Source organism: Ovis canadensis, chromosome 2 (assembly GCF_042477335.2).
Source record: "Ovis canadensis isolate MfBH-ARS-UI-01 breed Bighorn chromosome 2, ARS-UI_OviCan_v2, whole genome shotgun sequence".
Lineage (NCBI taxonomy): Eukaryota > Metazoa > Chordata > Mammalia > Artiodactyla > Bovidae > Ovis > Ovis canadensis.
Window position 1 is genome coordinate 216,633,247 of NC_091246.1, and position 21,401 is coordinate 216,654,647.

Genomic DNA, 21,401 nt, shown 5'->3' on the forward strand with positions numbered 1-21,401 from the left:
GAGAAAGCGTTTTTCTGTGGCTTTCAGTTTACAAGCATCAAGAGCAAAACTTCCAGTAGGTGACAGCAAGAATGGTTATGACAACACTATGATTTTATGAGCAATATTTGTAGATTTTATTTAAAGTATATGTCATAAATCCAATCTTGGCATCCTCTTTGTATCTTCATTTGACTCTTAACAGTCAGTGTGAAATGGAAGCTCATCTTAAAATGTCTTTGATAAGAGCAATTTCTTTCTTCTGAGTGTTACCTGTCATTACTGATTGTATTAATAGCTAATAACGAAGGGAAAATAGGAAAGGAAACATGAATAAAAAATAAACAATAAAATCATGTTCTTTAAAAAGTGAATTTCTAATTTTGATATAATCTTTAATTACAGAAGATATTAGGGCTTCCCTGGTGGCTCAGTTTTAAAGAATCCGCCTTTCATGCAGGAGATGCTGGTTCAATCCCTGGGTCGGGAGGATCCCCCGGAGAAGAACAGGGCAACCCACTCCAGTATTCTTGCCTGAGAAATCCTATGGACAGAGGAGTCTGGTGGGCCACAGCCCATGGAGTTACAAAGAGTTGGACATGACTTAGCAGCAACATGCTAAAAAGCAGCAACAATATTGTGATAATGCATTGTACTTGTTCCTAGCACAAATTCAAATGCATGCATAGTTTGACCCCTCCACCTCTTTTCTGGGACTCGCATTGGCTTCACTGGCGTAAGAGACGAAATACCTTTGCATTTGGTGAAAACTAGCGTTTGTTTTTTTAGTCTTCTGTGGTCGGTATTTCTTCATAACCTTTTGTCATTACTGCTTTTATTGCTGCTGGTATTGTGGAACACAGGTGCAAAGAACTGAGTTCTTCATAGTCTTCGTTTCGGGGGGCACCTAATCATCAGAACATGAAAGTCCCCATTCTTGTTTCACATTATTTTAAACTTGTCCTTTTATCTCTGACCTCCACTTCTATTCTCTGCTCCCCATATACCCTCATTGCAATATGCTTGATGTTCCTCTGTCCTTGGTAGAGATGCCATTCTGTTTATGCCATTTCCGTTCAATACTGTCCTACATTACCGAGTTCACAGCTTCCATCAGCTGCACACAACTCCCAACTCTCCACCAAACACTTTGACTTGTCCTTACCCATTACTGTAAGCACATGTCTTCAACCCCCAGCATGGTAGACGCCACATTCATCTACTTCACACAGGTACACACTTGACTAGTCCACATGTCATTAGGCCTCAGGAATACTCTCTTCATTTTCTTTTGTCTGTTATTAAATCCAGACTTTAAAGATTATTTTTCATTGACGGTGTCCAATAAGCTGGCTGGATAATGTGTATTGAGAGCAATTGCAAACTCAATGGAAAATGTCTTTACTCTGTGAAGTGAACTGTATGTGAATTTCCTTTAATTAGCTGTTGCCAGGCATGGTTTATAAATTCTTAAAAATATCAGTCACAGGTAGTACTTCCTAAACCAAAGGATTTTTTTCTTATATTTGTCATACAATTTTGTGATTTTTCTCATTGGAGCCTTTAGCCGTTTATTTACTAAGTTACTTAGAATGTGTAACAGGAAGTTGTAAATCCATCCTTACTCATATACAAAGCATGTGTCCAGTGCTAATGGGTATCATTTGTTAATGAAATATGCACTCGTTAAACAAAGGTTAGAATTGAGCATTGTCTTCTCCTATGATTTGCCTACGTGCAGTATCAGGGATTCTAGATCAAAATGCTATTTTTGAATCTCTCGTCTCTCTGAATGGATGTTAAAAAGAAAATTATTCCGAGCCAAGCTATTTTATGTGAGTAGTCAGTCATTTAACGTAAAGAAGCATGCAGGCAGCCAGTCAATAGTGAGAAGATGCTCTTGGACTGTTTTTCACTCTCCCTCACTCAGAGACGGACTGCTCATCTCCAGACCATAGGCATACTGAAGGTGACATTCTCTGTTTCCAAGATAATCCCCACAACAGGATGCACTTAATTTATGCTGTTGATGAGACTGCACTAAACTGATTTGCATGTCATCAATATATGTAAATCCTGAGCAGAGGTCCAGCCATCCAAATTAGAATATTCCCTATCAAGGACTTGCTGTGTCCAGCAAATTCTGGAGTAATGCTGATTGCCTGTGGTTGGTGAATATTGATGCTGTTCAAGATTTATAAGGCTGCATTGGAGGGCACTTGAAACTTAAGATTTCCTTAGAACAATGTCCCTGTTTAAAACTACTCTTGTTCAGACCCAGCTGGGCATTCGGTAATGCCAGCCGTTGAATGAGATCTTTCAAGTGCCTCAGCCTGCCTCACCTGTCAGACTGGCTCACTGGTTTATAAATGAAACCCTGTTTACTTCTAAAGCTTTTGGTCCTCTAATCCTTCTTTACCTTTCTCCCGTGTTCTTCCTTTTCCCCTTTTGATTTGAGTATCTTAACCCTCCTAACACACACCACTAATTTTCATTTATTTCTTTTCTATAGGTTATGTGTACAGTACTGAGTCCATCTTAGCATTTCTGTGCTATTTTATCAAGTTCATTTTTCCCTGCTCTTTTTTTTTTTTCTGGTTTTTCCTTGTAAAATAAGTTTCTCTTTCATTGCACTTGCCTTCTAATGGAAAGTCCTGAGTGCCAATTTTTCAAAGTTCCCCTTTGTGCATTCTGTGTGCATATAACATAGCTTTCACTTTCCCTTCTCTCATCAGCCAATCAATCATACATTTTATTGAGCAGCTCCAAATTAAAATATGAAACTAGAGAAAATTATAATCAGTCTTTGCTATCTAGAGAAACTTGTCTTTGAGGCACCTTCTGATTTTTACTAATGTGGCATCTATGTGCCTACAGGCATTTCAGCAGAAGGTATCTGTAAGTTGGGTATTCTATTTCCTTTTCTTTATTTCTTTAGTTCTGCTGGGTTCAAAATAAACAAATCTCATGCTTAGTACTACAGTGACCACAATAACTTCATGTTATTCTCCCTATCTTCAATTCCAATTTTTCCTGTCAACATCTACAAAATGAAACAACATTATTATTGTGCACCAATGCAAAAAAGAGTCTATTAGATATTACAGAGAGAAAATGGTGTAAAACCCATGGAATCTGCCTTCAACTAACTTGAAAGCGCAGGACTTTGGTAGAGGAAAGTTTGTTTACATAATTCCTTAAGTGTATTCCACTTTTCTTGCCAGCGCTCTCTCTGCCTTTGGGGTACAAGGAGAAGAAAGAGTTGGAAAGGAGTTCAGTTCAGTTCAGTTCAGTTCATTCGCTCAGTCATGTCTGACTCTTTGCAACCCATGAATCACAGCACGCTGGGCCTCCCTGTCCATCACCAACTCCCAGAGTTCACCCAAACTCACATCCACCGAGTCGGTGATGCCATCCAGCCATCTCATCCTCGGTCGTCCCCTTCTCCTCCTGCCCCCAATCCCTCCCAGCCTCTGAGTCTTTTCCAATGAGTCAACTCTTCACATGAGGTGGCCAAAGTATTGGAGTTTCAGCTTCAGCATCAGTCCTTCCATTGAACACGCAGGACTGATCTCCTTTAGGATGGACTGGTTGGATCTCCTTGCAGTCCAAGGGACCCTCAAGAGTCTTCTCCAACACCACAGTTCAAAAGCATCAATTCTTCGGTACTCAGCCCTCTTCACAGTCCAACTCTCACATCCATACATGACCACAGGAAAAACCATAGTCTTGACTAGATGGACATTTGTTGGCAAAGTAATGTCTCTGCTTTTCAGTATGCTATCTAGGTTGGTCATGGCTGCAGTCACCATCTGCAGTGATTTTGGAGTCCAAAAAATAAAGTCTGAAACTGTTTCCACTGTTTCCCCACCTATTTCCCATGAAGTGATGGGACCAGATGCCATGATCTTCGTTTTCTGAATGTTGAGCTTTAAGCCAACTTTTTCACTCTCCTCTTTCACTTTCATTAAGAAGCTTTTTAGTTCCTCTTCACTTTCTGCCATAAGGGTGGTGTCATCTGCATATCTGAGGTTTTGATATTTCTCCCAGCAATCTTGATTCCAGCTTATGTTTCTTCCAGTCCAGCGTTTCTCATGATGTACTCTGCATAGAATTTAAATAAGCAGGGTGACAATATATAGCCTTGACATACTCCTTTTCCTATTTGGAACCAGTCAGTTGTTCCAGGTCCAGTTCTGTTGCTTCCTGACCTGCATATAGGTTTCTCAAGAGGCAGGTCAGGTGGTCTGGTATTCCCATCTCCTTCAGAATTTTCCACAGTTTATTGTGATCCACACAGTCAAAGGCTTTGGCATAGTCAATAAAACAGAAATAGATGTTTTTTTGGAACTCTCTTGCTTTTACCATGATCCAGTGGATGTTGGCAATTTGATCTCTGGTTCCTCTGCCTTTTCCAAAACCAGCTTGAACATCTGGAAGTTCATGGTTCACATATTGCTGAAGCCTGGCTTGGAAAATTTTGACCGTTACTTTACTAGCGTGTGAGATGAGTGCAATTGTGTGGTAGTTTGAGCATTCTTTGGTATTGCCTTTCTTTGGGATTGGATTGAACACTGACATTTTCCAGTCCTGTGGCCACTGCTGAGTTTTCCAAATTTGCTGGCATATTGAGTGCAGCACTTTCACAGCATCATCTTTCAGGATTTGAAATAGCTCAACTGCAATTCCATCACCTCCACTAGCTTTGTTCATAGTGATGCTTTCTAAGGCCCCCTTGACTTCACATTCCAGGATGTCTGGCTCTAGGTGAGTGATCACACCATTGTGATTATCTGGGTCTTGAAGATCTTTTTTGTACAGTTCTTCTGTGTATTCTTGCCACCTCTTCTTAATATCTTCTGCTTCTGTTAGGTCCATACCATTTCTGTCCTTTATCGAGCCCATCTTTGCATGAAATGTTCCCTTGGTATCTCTAATTTTCTTGAAGAGATCTCTAGTCTTTCCCATTCTGTTGTTTTCCTCTATTTCTTTACATTGATTGCTGAGGAAGTCTTTTTAAAGGGGTAGGCAAAACATAAAGACTGGGGAAGGAAAGAAAAAACAGTGTAAGAATGTGGCGGTTTAAGAAAACAATTAGTGGCCTTAGGGATGTGAAAATTTATCTCAGACACATTTGTTGGCCCAGATATTCACTATGGCTACCTTTGTAAAGAGCATATTGTCACACTCCATTTGAAAAATAAGTCACAGTAGATGAACAATGTCTAGAAAAAATCTTGATTTAATTCTCCCAGAATATTAAATATAATTAAATTTATTTATTTATTCATATATTCACTATTAGAAACAAAAGAGGAAGAAAGCCACAAAATTATGGGAAAAGGTAGTATAAATATAATATTAATATAATTTCTAACACTGCCATTTAGAATCCTTTCCACATGAACTCTTTTTAGCGAACTTGATGGTACTGTCAAGAAAGAATATTCGTTTTAGGTATTGATCATGTACAATATTTCCTTTTAATTTAAAAGCTAATACATCTTTTATCTAGTATCTTTTATAGCTTAGAAATCTGATAATAAGAAAGAAACATAGAAGTGCCCCCCACTGTCCGTTCCAGTTCCCCTTTATTGTCACATAAGGGATTTGATATCCATCATTATGTTCTTCAGAGAAGGTAGTGACACACCACACCAGTACTCTTTTGCCTGGAAAATCCCATGGATGGAGGAGCCTGGCAGGCTTCAGTCCATGGGGTCACTAACAGTCAGATACAACTGAGCGACTTCACTTTCACTTTTCACTTTTGTGCATTGGAGAAGGCGATGACAACCCACTCCAGTACTCTTGCCTGGAGAATCCCATGGATGGAGGAGCCTGGTGGACTGCAGTCTACGGGGTCACAAGGATTTGGACACGACTGAGCGACTTCCCTTTCACTTTTCGCTTTCATGCATTGGAGCAGGAAATGGCAACCCACTCCAGTGTTCTTGCCTGGAGAATCCCAGGGACGGGGGAGCCTGGTGGGCTGCCGTCTATGGGGGTAGCACAGAGTCGGACATGACTGAAGTGACTTAGCAGCAGCAGCACTATGTTCTTTGGTTCCAATCAATAGGAGGATTTAGGACCTTAAAACACATTTAGATATAACATTGAATGTATTCTAGATATTCAAAGTGTGTGTAGTTCTGACAAGCTGTTTTATTTAAGCTGCTGGAAGCTAAATAACCTTTATGTGTGCATGCTAAGTCTCTTCAGTCATCTCCAACTCCTTGTGACCCAATTGACTGTAGCCTGCCAGGCTCCTCTGTCCATGGGATTCTCCAGGCAAGAATACTGGAGTGGGTTGCCATGCCCTCCAGGGGATCTTCCTGACCCTAGAATTGAACCTGTGTCTCTTATGTCTCCTAAATTGGTAGGTGGGTTCTTTTTCACTAGCACCACCTCTGAAGCCCAATATCCCCAGTTAATACTCTCTTCCCACTTGTAATGTACCCCTGGTAAAAGGACTAGAGGAAAAGGAATGAGAGGTACTAACATTTCACATGTATATCTTGGTGGCAATCACCCAAGAGTACTCTCCCCTGGATAGCAGAGAAAATAAGTATGAATTTCATAAATTTTCAGAATGTGAATTTTGGCTATTAACAAAATAAATTTCTATAATTATACATTTGGAGAAATCATTTCACATATGACATTGCATTTATTTACCATCACAGTAGACATTTTTTAATTTGAACTGTAAATGCTCAACATTGCAGGAAAATGCTGTAGAAGCTTGCTGAATTCAAAGTGTTCAGAATAATCTAGTAATGTTAAGGTTAAAGAGTGCCTACCCATGAAATTAAAAGATGCTTGCTCCTTGGAAGAAAAGCTATGACCAACCTAGAAAGCATAAAAAGCAGAGACATTACTTTTCCAACAAAAGTCTGTCTAGTCAAAGCTGTGGTTTTTCTAGTAGTCCTGTATGGATGTGAGAGTTGGACTATAAAGAAAGCTGGGCACCAAAGAATTGATGTTTTTGAACTGTGGTGTTGGAGAAGACTCTTGAGAGTCCCTTGGACTAGAAGGAGATCCAACCAGTCCATCCTTAAGGAAATCAATCCTGAATATTCATTAGAAGGACTGATGCTGAAGCTGAAACTGCGGGCCTTTGCATCCAATCCAGATGCAAAGAACTGACTCATTTGAAAAGACTCTGATGCTGGGAAAGATTGAAGGTGAGAGGAGAAGGGGATGACAGAGGATGAGATGGTTGGATGGCATCACTGACTTTATGGATATGAGATTGAGTTAGCTCCGGGAGTTGGTGATGGACAAGGAAGCCTGGCATGCTGCAGTTCAGGTGGTTGCAAAGAGTCAGCCACAACTGAGCGACTCAACTGAACTGAACTGAACTGAATTCAAATGAATTAGTACTAGATTACCTCTCAGTTATTGCTAACTCTCCAGTTCTCCGAAGTTGCTGATTATTGGAGGAGTGACAGGATTTAGAATATTGAGGTAACGGTCTTCTAAGCTTGGAGAACAGTAAACAAAATAATTTCTTTTAGCAGTTTTTAAAAAGAAATAAGGATTTTTTATCTAATATCATGCAATGCAACATTTGATTTTGTGTCCTTATCAGTCTTCCATTAAACTCTAATGTTCCTACTTGTGGAGACATTAGATAAAATGCAGGTTCATTTCATGCTTCCAGGAAGATCATCCAAGAAATTCATAAGTCCTGAAGATGATTCTGCTTGACTGAATGTCAAGTGAAAGTTTTATGAAGTGAGAACTTCTCAAAACTAATTCTCATAATTTTCTTTCATGGCTTGCCCATTTGTCTTGTAAATATGTTTTCCCACAGGCTGGTAGTATCTCCAGTAGTGAAAGAAAGCAGTTTGTATCAACTTTCAGGTGATTGGAAAGATGAAGAGAAATATGTAATGTAATTTCTAACTAAGGATTCACAGGCAAGCAAAAAAAAGGACTGGAATCCCCACAGGCTGGTAGTATCTCCAGTAGTGAAAGAAAGCAGTTTGTATCAACTTTCAGGTGATTGGAAAGATGAAGAGAAAATATGTACTGTAATTTCTAACTAAGGATTCACAGGCAAGCAAGAAAAATGACTAGAATAATTTTTGTTAAAATGCATAATAAATAGATAAACAGATAGCTAATTTTAAAAATCTAAAGTTAAAGGAGGGGCTTCCCTGGTGGCTCAGTGGTAAAGCATCTGCCTGCAATGCGGGAGACCTGGGTTCGATTCCTGGGTCAGGAAGATCCCCTGGAGAAGGAAATGGCAATCCACTCCAGCACTCTTGCCTGGAAAATCCCATGGATGGAGGAGCCTGATAGGCTACAGTTCATGTGGTCGCAAAGAGTCGGACACGACTGAGCGACTTCACTTCACTTCACTTCACTTCAAAGTTAAAGGAAAGATGTACTCAAAATGGCTATAAATGTGCCAGAGATGAAAAGCCTACAACTTTATATTTGTTAACCAAGACATAAACCAAATAAAATACTTACATTATCAATTTAGTGATTTCTGAAACTGAATGTTCTCAGCTGATAAGCTCAGAATTCAGAATTTTTAGGAGGTAATTCCTGGTTTTTATGTGAGTTTTAGTGTTATAATTTTAATTATTTGTTCATATAGGTATAGGTATGAGTTCAATGAATATTTACTGTGTACCAGTTACATACTAGGCCTAGTTCTAGGTACCTGGGAACATAGTGAACAAAACATGCAAAGAGTTTGCCTTCATGGAGCTTACAAGTGAATGAGAAGAGAGAGCAATAAAGAATAAAAATAAGTAAACTATATAGTGTATTAGAAAAGAAGTACTATGCAAGACAGGATAAAGGAGATAAAGAATGGGAATTTCAGGTTGCAGTATTAAATAGCATGGTTAGGTTAAGCCTCCTTGAGAAGTTAGTATTTGAGGATAGACTTGATGGAGGGAGTGGAATTATTTGGAAGAAACATGCCCACAGGAAGAATCTGACTGAAATAAATTTAATTTAAACAAGACATGCATTGTATAATATGGAATTGATATAATGTTCTTTGATGTAACCTTTAAGATTCACCATGGTATTTGATTATTTCCAACTTTGTCTAATACAATGAGGGTAATGATTGGCCAAGACAGATATTTTATTTTTACAATCTGTACTTCTAAAATAGGTTAATTGGAACAATATATTTAAAAACATACACAACTCAAATTGTCAAACAGTGAGGTATTTTAAAAACACATGAGCATATATCTCACAAATGTGACACTGTACACTCTAATAATAGACCAAATAGATAGTGAATAAAATTATGATGTCTTCTTCAACTGTACGAATGTTTGTGTTCACACATATACATCATTTAACTATGAACTGATGGAATTTGAAATAATTCTGAAAATAAAAATTCTTGTTTCTAATGCTATTTCTTTCATGCATACCTAGAACAATACATAGTCTGTTTTAAGTCTTAATATTTATCCTAGAAAAATGGAAAATTCTTAATTCTATGTTTAATTTTTCTCTCCATTTCTGATACCTTGGAAGTGTTAAGCTGAATTACAAACTAATTAATTAAGAAGTTTAGGGACTGAATTTCTGCTCCACCACTTACCAGCTGTATGTTCTTAGAATGTAAGTAAATCTAACTGGGCCTGTTTCCTCAGCTGTGAAAGGGAGATTCATAACTCTGAATTATTGAATAAAATAATGTGTTCAAAGGGATTGGCACATTATTGGAATTTAATACCTTATATGAGGAGCATATCATATGCTTTTTTAACTGGTCTGTATCAGAATAATTGCATATAAACAACTGAAGACCAGCCAGAGGCCGTATATAACATCAGGCATATGGTATCAGTTCAGTTCAGTCGCTCAGCCGTGTCCAACTCTTTGCGACCCCATGAATCACAGCAAGCCAGGCCTCCCTATCCATCACCAACTCCCGGAGTCCACCCAAACTCATGTCCATTGAGTTAGTGATGCCATCCAACAATCTCATCCTCTGTTATCCCCTTCTCTTCCTGCCCTCAATCTTTCCCAGCATCAGGGTTTTTTCAAATGAGTCAGCTCTTCACATCAGGTGGTTGAAGTATTGGAGTTTCAGCTTCAGCCTCAGTCCTTCCAATGAATATTCAGGACTGATTTCCTTTAGGATGAACTGCTTTCCTTGCTTGTTGGTATCATGGTGATTATTTTTTTGTTTTGGTATCATGGCAATTCAGAGAAACAGCTTTGAAGAAACCCCAAAGTTAGTAGAAGGAAAGAAATCTTAAAGACTGGAGCAGAAATAAATGAAAAAGAAATGAAGAACACTGTAGCAAAGAATAATAAAGCTAAAAGCTGGTTCTTTGTGAATATAAACAAAATAGATAAACCATTAGCCAGACACATTAAAAGAAAAAAGAAGACTCAAATCAACAAAATTAGAAATAAAAAAGGAAAAGTTCTGACACCACAGAAATACAAAGGATCATAAGAGAGTACTATAAGCAACTATACACCAATAAAATGGACAACCTGGAAGAAAAAGACAAGTTCTCAGAAGAGTACAACATTCCAAGACTGAATCAGGAAAAAACAGAAAATAAGAACAGACCAATCACAAGCACCGAGGAAGAGCTTTGTGGCATTGTGTGCAGGAAAAGTTCTGGAACCATTGTAAGAGAGGTGCTCAGTAACATCCAACTCTTTGTGACCCCATGGACTATAGCCTGCCAGGCTCCTCTGTCTGTGGAATTCTCCAGGTAGGAATACTCGAGCAGGCTGCCATTTCCTTCTCCAAGGGATCTTCCCGACCCAGGGAATGAAGCCCCATCTCCTGCGTCTCTTGCGTTGGCAAGCAGATTCTTCGCCACTGAGCCACCTAGGAAGTCCCTGTAAAAGAGGACAGAATTTTAAATGGACCAGAAAAGACGCGTAAGATCGGGATTGGAGAAAAAGAAGTAAACTAGTAATTATGGTGAGAATCAACGAGCAAGGGATTTGTGTGAAGGAACAGTTTTGGAAGCATCTTAACTGTGCATTCTTTTGTCATAATGGTGCAGTTTGGTGTGTGTTGCCACAGACATGTCATACTTTGACTTGTTGATATACTTCTAAGATAGAGATTTTGCTACACAGCTTTTCACTTCATTGTTTTTCACTTCACAGTTGCCTGTTAATTTATTAAAACCCTGTATGAAATATCTTCTCCCTTCTAAGTCATATATCCCCTTATAAATCAGTTATCTAACAAACATAATCATCACATGCAGCCATGGTTGCATGTCACATGTTTAAAATACATGCTTACCCCAAAACCCTTTTCCATAATGTTCACTAATAGGTCCTAAAATTTGTCGTAAACAAAGAATTTCTAAACCAGTGGCACCATAATATTCCACTATTACCATGAAAAATAATTGCTAGTTCAGTTCATTAAGTCATAGTCTCATTACCCTTGAAAAACTATGTTGGCAATAAAAAGCTCTCCAGATGTTGAAAGCTATAATGATAGAACAGCCAAAACTCTGATACACTGCTGGTGGGCGTGTAAATTGATTTGAACACTTGTGAAGACAGTTTGGCAATATCTGGTAAAGTTGAATGTATGTCTACTTTATGACCCACTAATTCCTTTTCTAGGTGTATACCCAAGAGAACTAAATATATTTAGAATAACAAGTTTAAGAGTACTAGTATAATTATTATTTCTCTTACTAATTTTTAAAGTGCACATTATAGTAATTATAGCCAATTTTCAGAAAGCCATTTCAAAGCATTTTGGCCACAAGACAGTACTAATTTATTAATTTTTCTAATTTAAATAATCTAATGATTAAAATTTAGCATATTTAAGACCAATGGAAGTATGGTTTATCAAACAAGTTCTTTCTCAGCTGATATTTAAGAGCTGATAGTCCCATGCTAGGAACTTTGCAGAATCTAAAGAAAATAGGAGACAAATCCCTTTTTTAAATAAATGTGTATCCTTTCATGGAAATTACCAAAAAAAAAATTGATTCCATGGGAAAAAAATGATTTTTAGTACAAATAAAAGACTATATTCATAAGGAAGACTGAATATATAGAACAAGGAAGTCAATATAGAATCCAAAAACTTCTCTTGTCCTTAAATACTCCAACTTAATAAATAATATTGTGATTTTCACACTTACTGTTTAAAAGATATTTTTTGAGTGCTAGATATTCCAGGCACTGTCTTAGTGTTGCTTTAGAGATCAGTGGCCCAAACATGTTTAGATGACTTCCCTCATGACCTAGAGAGTGAGGCAGGTAATAATGAAAGTGAAATAAGTTAGTCAGTCAGTCCTGTCCGACTCTTCAGCACCATGGATTGTAGCACCCCAGGCTCTTCTGTCCATGGAATTCTCCAGGCAAGAATACAGGAGTGGGTAGCCATTCCCTTCTCCAGGAGATCTTCCCAACCCAGGGATTGAACCTGTGTCTCTTATATTACAGGTGGATTCTTTACTGTTTGAGCCACCAGGGAAGTCCCAGGTAATACATAGTAAACATAAAAAATACAACTTTATGGTATAATAGAAAGTGGTAAGTGCTATGGAAAAAGGGAAAAGTGGAGCAGAGGATGAAGGGCTGTGAAAGGGACAGGACTGCAGTTTTCATTATGGTAATTAGAAAAGTCCTAGTTTGGAAAATGATATATGACCAAGAACTTCAAAGAAGTAAGAAGGAAATACCTCCATTATCCATTCCTAATGCGCTTAAAGGGTGATAGAGAAATACACAGACCTATATCTGTAAGGAACAAAACCGAGAGTCTTCCAGAAGAACCACAAGGGTAAGCTAAACCGAACTTGGGATTGGGGGATTCATAAAGATGAGGACCTGAGATAAAGCAGATAACCCAGGGGCAAAGATAGCATGTCTCATCAAAGTGAGAAAAAGAATTGTGTACTTAGATTTCTGTTTACTTCTGTGTTCCCCTCAATATAATTGAAGTTCTTGTGTAGGAAATGTTCTCTTTTTTCCCCATACCTAAATCCTATGAATGTGTGCCATTAAAATTGGTTAAATGAACCAGCAAATGGTGCTACATGACAGTTGAGCCTCATAAGCATAAATATAAAACATCATGCAAGTCTCTCAATTACCTGGTGTCTTAGTGTTATCAGAGTAGAACATACTTAACGGCAAGAATTATGTTTTACAACTTAGCATGAAAGAAATACTCTTGATTCCAGGAACCCGGCTATCAGAATACTACTGCGTTAACACTGGGTTTTTCAGAAACTTGCTTACAAGACTATTGGCTGCTTCTGGAAGCCTAGTCCATAAGAAATGTAGGGTAATTCTGGAATCTTGATCTCCATGCACCTTGGCCTATAGGAATCCTGCGTGAGTCTGAAACGTTGTTCTCTGATAGGATTCTCATGTAATTCTGAATGCTTGATCAAAAGAATCTCATGTGGTTTGGGAAGGTTGGTTTATTGGATTTTGTGATTCTGAATTTTGGCTTGTTAGAATTTTATGTGAATCTAGAATTTTGGGTTGAAATCTCGCCTAATTCTATGACCTTGGCCAATGAGAATCTTACGTGATACAGAATCCTGGCATATATAATAGCACAGCATTTCAGAACTTTGGCCAGTAAGAACTCGGTCTGAGCATGTAAGGGCTTTCCAGGTGGCTCTAATGGTAAAGAAGCTGCCTGTCAATGCAGGTTAGAGGTAACAGACACAGGTTCAGTCCCTGGGTTGGGAACATCCCCTGGGGTAGGGCACGGCAACCCACTCCAGTATTCTTGCCTGAAGAATCTTATGGACAAAGGAGCCTAGCAGGCTGCAGTCCATGGGATTGCAGAGTCAGACAGGACTAAAGCGATTTAGCACGCACACACACATGAGCGTATAATTGGTGTGTAGCAACATGATGTGGTTTCAGAACTAGTTAGTTCAGAACTAACTTTAGTAGTTATGAAGTGTGATTGTGAAACCTTAAAAAAAATAATTCTGTGTTACATATAGTGCTTATTCTACAAAAGACAAAGTAATACTTCCATTAACAAATGGTAAAAGTGAAAAGGAAAAGAATATCTACTGATTCTCATTGACTGAACCAAGTATCTACAAGTATTAAATGATTCCCGAGGAGTATTAAATATTTTTGGAAGCTGAGCTGATTTTTAAACTGACCAAGACCATTATGTGTGTTTTATGAGAGCTTGATAAAATATGATTCATGTTTCAAGAAATGACAGTCTGGTGCATCGAAGTGAACAATGGAAGACAGCCTATTAAAACAAAATATTCACTTTGAAAAAATAACCTTAATGTCAAAAATCACTGAGGAAAAAAATTGGCATGTCATAGAAAGATTATATTTAAAGGGACATTTTTTAAAAGAAAAAAACCCTAACCACTACGGAGGATTTACTGAAACCTGAAATCTCTTGTAATTATTACCTAAGGTAACCATATTTTTTTACTGTGATTAATTTCTTGTATAGCTGACATGCTGAAGGCAGAGGGTAGTAGTGGTAGCAGCAGCTATACTTTAAACGTCAAAAAAAGCAACGTGACTCTACTTATCAAAGAGTTGAACACGATTTAGTGACTGAACAACAAATCAATGAGTTAACCTAACAGCAATGACTCATAAGAACTGAACATTGAAGGATGTTTTAGAAAGGAAATAAAAGCAAGGTCAAAATCCTACTCAACATTTTTTTACCGAATATCTCAGAAAGATTTTAACAAATATTGCGCCCCCCAGTGGTTGTTTTGAGTATTTTTTTCTTTCATTTTAAAACATTTCACGTGAGCTCTCAATTTTGCAGCTTCATTATTGGTAACCCCAGGAAGGTTCACATTGTCTATAACTAGGAGGAACCTTGGGAGGCTGATTCAATTCGATTGCCCAATTTCATGCTTGCAGAAATAATGATGCCAGGGATGAGAGAGTGCTTAGTATATGATGATGAAGTTCAGGCTCAACAAGATAGGTTCACAACAGGGCAGTCATCCTTTATTCATCTGATTGCCAGACTGGAAGTAAAAGAAAAGCAGTGACATAATTACTCCAGATTCCCTAGACCTGGAGTACCAGTACAACATAGCTATTAAGCAAAGCTGGTCTTTGGAATGATTGCAATGCATTGTTTTAAAGAGGAGGATCGCTGCTTTAGCAAATAAAAGAAGACTTACAAAATCACAGACAAAAGGATGTTTCTGGAATCTGTTTTGCTTGCAGACAGAATGGAAGAGAGCACAGAAAGAAAGTTACTTGGTGAGAGAAGAAAACTAGGAGACTAGGATGGTGTTTCTGTTGGATCTCCAGCCAGCTTTGTGACCTTGGTCAGATTCCTTGGGCCTCAGCTTTCTCACCTGTGAAACAAAGGCTGTGGACTAGGCTGAGTGGTGTCCATGAATCCGGGATAGTGTCAGAGGCAAGAAATACCAGGATCCATCTCATACAAAAGAACCAAACTTACAAAAGCAAAATTAGCTAGTGATCCAAAAATGGAGAAGAAAGGTGGCTGATATAGAATGCATATTCATCCTAATGCATTCAAAACCTAATATGAAAAACTGATAGAGACAGTTCTTTCCAGAAAGAAAAAAAAATGAAACATATCTTTCTATCTCTGAATTTCCTCCACAGTAGCTTCTCCTTCCATCTCCTCTATCATCACCTTATTTTTTTCCCTACTTTCTGTTTCCGGTAACCATGGTGATGCTCCCTCCCAGCAACCTTCTTTGCAGCCGGCCTTTTTGGTACACATGGAATTTTGCTCCATTCACTGATGCAGAGAGCTAGCAATGCTATAAAAATCTATTTATTAACATTTCCCCCCCATCCCTTTTGTCCATGAAATAAATGCTGGGAATGATTTCATACTTAACCTCGCTACATAAGGGGCACTGTAAAACAGGGATATTCAACTGTTCATTTCAGTTGCTAACATAAAGGGGATACTGATTATGCCAGAGATTCAATTCCCTGTCTTGGTCCTGGGGGACTGTAAAGTCTCACTACTCAAGCTGGTTGCTACCTCTCTTTGCCTTTGTATGTGAAAGGAATAAAATAGATTGCCTCCAGAAATCACACATCAACCCTGGTTTCCTAATCCTCTTTGTTTTTGCTGCATTCTCCTTTGTAAGGAAACCATTGCCAAGGGCGTAATTATCACAGTTACAAGCGGATCAAATTTTCCATAAGAAAATATACATGATTGTGTGCATTTCTGTAATGAACCTATTTATTTGGACTATAAATAAGCAGTATGTGATACTCAGTTTTAAAACTATCGTAATTATCTGCCAATGACAGAACATCAAAGAATCTTTCTGATGTCATAAATGCAGATGATAAAAATTCTCATAAACTATCATTTAGTTATATCCAGTTTGTGGAGCCCAACTTATTTGTAATTCTCTATGCCAGCAATTGATTTCTCTGTTTAAGCACTGTGTGTGTGTGTGTGTGTGTGTGTTGTGTGTGTGTGTGTGTGTGTGTGTGTGTGTGTGTCTGGCATTAACACAAAGGAGAACAGATGATGACATTCATAGGCTTATAGACTCGACTCCTGGGGACACACTTGGATGGATGCAATTAAGATGCCTGTCAGGCATTTGATACCAGAAGCCCCTGTGCAAACCGCTAAATCATACGCCAGGACTGCATCTTATTGTCAGTGAATGATGGCGGCACCGGGTGGCTTGTCATCATTCTCGAAAATTCTGAGGCTAGTGAGCTCTCTCTCCCTCTCCCACTCGCCTTATTTTCCTTTTCGCCACTGCGGGGACTTTTTCTAATTTGCAGCTTCCCTTTCCCGACACACACAGACAGGAGCTGGTGGCTTGCAGACTGCGTCTGTCTGGAGCTAGAGAGCCGGAGCCAGACCGCGGAGATCATGTTCCGGGACAAGGATTCTGCTGCAGTTCTCAAAGGCTAGACTGGGGTGGTATCGCTGCATAGGCGCTGGTAATGGTTTGGGTTTTTTTTTACATTTTATTGTGCTCTCTTTTTCTTTTTCTTTTTTTCAAAGGATCTGCTTTTTGTGATCTCAAAGTGAAATGCTTTTAAATTCCTTACTGAGCTTCCTAAAAAAATCAAGTACTGCGTTTTTTTGTGCTACAGATCTCAAGACGTAGATTTCTTATCTGGATATAAAGAATGCTTTTGCTTACTGGTGAGTTACAGGTTTTATATTTAGTTAATAAATCTATACATGAATTTTTTTTCTTTTGTTTCGGTAGATCCTTCAGATTGTTGTCTCTAATCGAGGAAACATTGATTGGAAACTACTCATTCAGAAAATTAAAAGGTACCACATGTTTTGTTCGGGTGTTTAAATGAGGGAAAATCAGGGAGGATTTAGAATGTTTTATTTAACCTCTCTATGCTTGATATTTTATCCTTAAGCCTACGCTGATCATTGTCTATAGCATGTATGATTTGCCTTGCAGAGAATGCCATTATCCAAGGCTGTTTTGATTCTAAGATGTCTAAAGAATTGTGTTTTTTGTCTGTGTTGCAAGTTGTTAGCAAATATCAATATTTCTGGCTTTTGGGGGGATTTCTATTGTGTAACAACTTTAAAAATGTCCAAAATTCTCTCCGAATAAAAAATTAAATAACTTGAATTTAAGAGAAATATGCCAAGTAATGATTTTATCTGAAGGAATCTTGGTATTAAGTGATATTTTTTACATGGCTAAATGAAATGGCTTGCCCTTCCCAGGTGGAATGAGCGCTAGAGACTCCCAGGAATGACTCAGTATTGTTGGGTTTTGCGAATAAAATATTTTAACTTCTTCACTGATGATTTAGTCTTTAGTACTGCATTATTTTAAAGGCTGGGGTTGTTCGTTATTGAAAGAACTGATTTTATATGTTTTATTTAGCATTGACAGCATAAGAAAGTAATCTTTCATCTTGTCATTAAAGCAGTTGAATCATTGATCCTGGGCCTTATGCCTTCCACTAAAAATATGAATTTTCAAATTCAGCATCAGGATATATATTGATCGGAGATACCAATTATGGGTATTACCTTTTCCTTAATTCTTTAAGATGAGCTTTGACTTGAACGTATATTCATGTTGATAAAACCAGTGTTTGTAATTTGCCTTTTAAAAAATGGAAGACATTTTCTGCCTTGCAGAAGATCAATACATCTTTTAAATCTTTCCTTGGTATTCACATAGGATTTCTCCATAAGACTTACCAGTCCAAAATATTTTTTAAAGGAGGGTTCTTTTTTTTTAATGTACTTAAAAATGGCTAATGTTTAACTACTGATGTTGAAATACCAGAAGTATGCAAGTGTACACCTGTGACTGTGAATATTTGTGGCAGTTGAAGGAGATAAATGTCCTTGTTTAATTTTCTCTGCAGTGTGTAATTATGAGAACTTTATTAATTCCACAATCACTTATTAAGAGCCTTGCTGCTGTGGGTAGCTATTGTGGGAGAGAGGGAAGGGCAGATGCCACTGTCAACCCCTTCCAGAGTGTAGGCACCATCACAATATTTTTGCACAGAAGAATGAATTCATTAAAATAAATCAGTGTGTTCTACAAAAAGGAAATTGCATTATTTCAGATAGTGAACAAAATCTAATAGACTTGTCTCAGAAATATATGAAATAGATTGCATTTTTTCCTCAGAAATTTCTCAGTGGAATCATGTATGAAATACCCAAACAGGACTGACTATTCCTCCTGGATATTGTAAAACCCTTAGGACCATTCTCTCTTTGTTGGTTTCAATCAGAGTGAGTGAAAACATCTAATATTTGGTGAAAAAAGAATCTATCTGGTATTTGCCCATCTAACTAAATATCTATAGTTTATATTTCAAGTGAGAATCTGTTTCCTGATCTTCAGACTCTTTTAGTTACTCACTATATTAATTTTGAACTTTGGGGGTATTTACGTGAATTAAAAAAGGTTGAAGCTACTATTTAGCCACTAAAAAAATGTATTCATTATATTGTCAATATGCATTAATCAGCTCTGTTTCGATTTTTATCTGTGTATGGGAGAGGTGATGTATTACCTCACAAATCCTCATAGATTCTTATATCTTCTAGAACCATTTTAAAATTCATCTTGGGGTATGTTGATAGATTTTGGGTAGTAAATCAAATATTATTCAAATAGTCTGTTACATTGTCAAATCAAAATAGAATTTGGCTACTGGACACTAAGAGAGTCAGGGACCTATATCACGGTTTTTCTAATCAATATCGTCTTGACGTGAGTTGATTCCTTTGCTGATTTGTTTTTCACTCGTATCTTCAGCATGTAGAATAGTCCCTGAACCACAGCAGAAATTCAATAAATATTTATTTAATTACGCGATGGATAAATGACTCGTCAATATTTTCTCCCGTTACTTTTTTGTTCTCATTTTTCATGAGATAACAGACTGTAAAACAGACATTTTGTACTTTTTTTTCAGTTACTCCTAAAATTAATCAAAATTCAATAAATAATTAATGCCAGGTAGAAAAGCAGGCAAACCATGTGTAAAAAATTTCTTCAGGGTATATGCAAAAGTATCTTTTTTTTCTGGTTTAAGGTTAAGATGGAAAGAATTTTTGAAATGTCCCCTTTCACTTTCACCAGCTAGGGTGCTAAACTGCAGCATGAGTTTTGCTTTATGGATGCTTCCTAAATACTATTCCCAGGCTTGGCATTATTTACTGCTCTTCATGTCTTCAGCCAGAATTTTGCTGCCTCAGACGGAGGCTGAGGGGGGATGCTCACTCTCTCTCAATGTAATACCAAGAATGATGTCATAATCTTCTTAAATGCTTGCTTGCTTATTAAGGACTACTAAGTATGACATCACTTTATATATATATATGCTTACATACATGTATGTAATCTGTAAGGAAAGTTCTAGAAACATAATAGCTTTAGGAAATGCTATATTTTCTTGTCACTTACTTTTATTAGTAAAACTATAATTTTTGTTATTAACTATGTGTTAGATAATATCATAAGCCCTTAAGGTATGTTATTACATTTTAACTCTCCCTACAACTCTGGGAGTTGGATATGGTCTCCATGTTATGAATGAACCGAGATTCCAATTGGGTAATCCACACAAGTCTGGCCCAAAGTCCTTCATATTAACCATAGAATGCTTCATTTCTTTCTGGTAGATTTTTTGGCTCATAATCATTATTTTAATATTTTAGGATGCACACAAAATATATGTTACTGAAATAAGGTTAAAAGAGTATCCTTGTAGATTCTTGTTTTTATATATTAGGTAGAAGTGAATGCATCTTCAGGTACTTCACTGTAATGTTCAACCTCTGGTATATTTTCTATTTTTAATATATATTTTATACTTAACCTGAGGATTTTTATTCTTGGAGGATGTCAGATAAATTAGAGAATTTTAAATAAGTGCATAAAGCATGTCCTATGTCATTACAGTGAAGTCATATTACTGAATTGCATCATCTATATAAGAAAATCAGCCAGAAAAATTCAAGTACTAACTAGGATAAGTGATTCCATATCTTGCAAAGGCTCTTTTTAATTGAAATAATAGTAGAAGTTTCAAATGGCCAAAACAGGTAAACAAGCAGGGAACAGTGTGAAGATACCACAGTCAACCTTAAATTACAGCTCAACCCAGAGAAATACCTGAGGACACTTATAATTACACAGATCTGCATTAGGGTGCTGTCCTCGGAATGTATGTAACAGAACACCTTTTGGGCTCAGTCAAGCGCAGCAGATTAAAACCAGAAAGTAGCATCCAGGCTCATTAGTACCATCGGAGACACATGAATGATTTCTTAAGGGACTTTATTGCAGGGCAGGATTGCTAACAATTGAGCAGAGACACAGCAGTGGAGGATGACTTTTGAGGTGGGGCTTAGGGATGAACAGATGGATTCAAGGGAGAGATAATGCCTAGAGGAGCTCCAGAAAGAACAAACAAACTTAGCAAAGGGACCGCAGAAAGTGAACATGCAAGGAAAGCACAGATTGATCTCATTCATATTCTAGAATGCAGGGCAGAAGAAGGGGAATCTTGGAAGATAAGGACGGAAATGTACATGAGTAGTGTTAGGTTGTACCATACGAAATGCCTAGTATTTTACTCTCTTTGGCTACAAAATAAAAATTTCATTCAGCTCAATCAAATACATTGAAAAATGACTGTAAGTGCCAAGTCGAGGAAATGTTTTCAGTATTCACTGAAAAGCTATGGACTATGTTTTGAATAAGAGACCACAGTGACCTGTACTATGTTTTCAGAGGACTTACTTTATAGCTCTGTATATGACAGGGTTGTGTGTGAGAACATACTGAAGAAAGCATCACTTTGGAAGCTGTCACGGGATAATCCAGGAAAAAATAAAGGCTCCAAGAGAGTGTTGACAGTGGGCATTAAAAAAAGAGGTCATGAAAATGAAAGATGTTTCTGGGCTCAGATTCATACACTGA

General features: G+C 37.6%; 1 protein-coding gene across 30 annotated transcripts in view; it reads left to right on the forward strand.

Moving 5' to 3' along the window:
- MAP2 (microtubule associated protein 2) overlaps positions 1-21,401 on the forward strand; it is a 298,803-nt gene that overhangs the window by 133,476 nt on the left and 143,926 nt on the right. For 26 of the 30 annotated variants that reach the window (XM_069578200.1, XM_069578205.1, XM_069578214.1 and 23 more), the window contains one exon: positions 17,181-17,248. The gene's annotated coding sequence lies outside the window, so the exon portion shown is untranslated. Of the gene's footprint in view, positions 1-16,482; positions 16,906-17,180; positions 17,249-21,401 lie in introns of those variants that run through there. The other 4 variants (XM_069578190.1, XM_069578203.1, XM_069578196.1 and 1 more) reach the window with 1 other exon arrangement.